Below are 2,326 nucleotides of genomic sequence, written 5' to 3'. Positions count from 1 at the left end.
GGGGGTGACGCCAGTTAGGGTAATGTTACCAGACGCGATAACGTGAGCAAATCTGACATTCAGAGTGAGTGACGCACCGAAACGTTGTTTTCTAGTTGCCTAATCACTACTTTTGTCAATGTTGAAACGTTGTTTTACTGGTTGCTTAGTCACTGTTTTTGTCGATGTTGAGACATCGTTTAATTGGTTTTTGGTATTGTTTCTGAACACCCCAAGCAAGAATGAATTTTGTGTGTAGTTAAGTTAGAGACTAAGAGGCCTTTAACTATGCCAACATGCAGTTCATTTGTTAAAATGCAATCTTTGCGCAGTCAATGTAGATTAATGCTACCTTAAGTACCATAATCTACATTGATCTCACAACGCTTAAGCCGAAACTACTCGGACAATTCTATTCGGGAGGATAGCTAATTCTTTTTGATGAGTCTCGCCATAGACTCCAAAAACATTTATGGGGAAACCAAACACCCAATCTCAAGTCGTTCGTCTAAAAGGACAACAGACAATTGAACCAAACTATATTTTGCCATGTAAAGCTAACTTAAACCAAGTTAGGAATGGAAAAATAGTTTGGAACACCCTTCTATAGGTATAGACCCCTATAGTTACCCTTTTTAGCATATTCCACCCCTTAACTGGTAGCTGTAGCTGTTCCAAATCATAATAGCTTACACACCAGGTGCATTTAGGTTAAGGCCTTATGTAAAATCCCCTTCATAAGCCCACCTTAAACCACATAATTGCATGACACATTGAACCAGAACGGCACCGACTGGACGTCGCCCAGAGACAACCTTCGCTGGAGGAGACCTGCAATCCTGACGTTGGTTTCCAATCTTCATCCAGTGGCCGCATCTTCAGTTCAATCCAAGGGAACCCCTCTGTGTGCTAATCAATCAACACCTCCATTCGTTGTGGATTTATCGTTGTGGATTATATGACTTTTTCCAATGGATTACAGACTTTGTTTCCAATGGGTTAAAGCATTGCTACAATGGAATTACCAACAACATTATGGAATTACCAACAACACAATGGAATTACTAAAAACATTGTGGGATTACCTCCTTTGACTTTTGTTTTTCCTTGCTGGATTATATCAAGCTCAAGGACTTTCGAAGGCGTAAGTTCATGTTGGAATTCATCCCCATGGACAGGCAATGATTTCCAAAGGGGGGACTGTAGTGAACTAAGCCTCAGGTCAAATCTGGCCCTGAGGGCCTTCCTGGGATAAGAACTGTTATTTCATTGATTTGAGTCCAGAAACACAAAATTAAGTTCATCCAGAGACTTTCTAAGTGTGTCCTGCACTGATCAATTGAAAGAACACTCTCTTTTTTATTATATTACTATTTTACAATATCTTGATAATCAAAAGTGTGTTTAGTTCAAACCATTTTAAATGTTGAAGTGAACTACTCATTTTAAATCAACTGTGAAACAGTATAAATGATTTTTAATCCTCATTCAAAGTAGAAATCAAGTTAATGTCTGTTACAAGAGTAATGATGCATTTTTGATTCTCTGTCTGAAATGAGGAGTAAGTCGGTCAAAAGTCAAGTTTCGGTCAAAAACATGTTTACTGGAAAGAAATGTCATGTTTAACTTTTTCAGATAGATAGAAGAGGACTGGCACCAAAAAGTCTAATTTCTTCAAAACATCTTTCTGTCTGTTCTTAAAACAATCTACTCTTTCTCCTTGACTTTTAATAACCTCTTACATCACTAAAACCACACCCCTGTTGGTTCGTTTCAACCAATCAGGAAGTTCTCAGAGGAACCGGAAGTGACCTCTTTAAAAGGGTCAACACTTCCTAGTTCCAGGCAGAACGCGGAACGGAGAACAATGGGAACTACGCAGAACAAAGTTCAGAGCAGAACAAGTTCGAGCAGTTTCTAATGGAATGACCAGAGTCCGTCGATGCCACGACGTCTCGCTGTGGCTATCTGACGGAAGCTCTGAACAATGAGGAAGTCTGTTCAGTGATCTCACGACTCCTCAGACACAGCTGTTCTTACGGAGATGCTGAAAGGTGGCTTGAAGTGGAACTTTACGCCGGAACTGAAATATCTTCAGAAAGGTAAAAGAGTCGATCTTCAACTACCAGTGTACCGTGGGTTAAGCTGCGCTTCAAGGGAGCGTGTCGTTCTGGTCTACAGACCTACATCTTCATACATCCTTTCTCTCCATTTAAACTTCATTTTCCCATCTTTAAAACTCTTCTATCTGCCAGTAATTAATCCAGATATTTTCAGAAATGTCTGTTGATTTAAAAGCTGCAAGTGGAAACCATGGCCGTATGGTTTTCTAATTGTAAAGCTCATC

Source organism: Nematolebias whitei, chromosome 10 (genome assembly GCF_014905685.2).
Source record: "Nematolebias whitei isolate Nwh7 chromosome 10, NemWhi1, whole genome shotgun sequence".
In the NCBI taxonomy this organism is placed as follows: Eukaryota; Metazoa; Chordata; class Actinopteri; order Cyprinodontiformes; family Rivulidae; genus Nematolebias; species Nematolebias whitei.
This window is presented reverse-complemented; position numbering follows the sequence as displayed.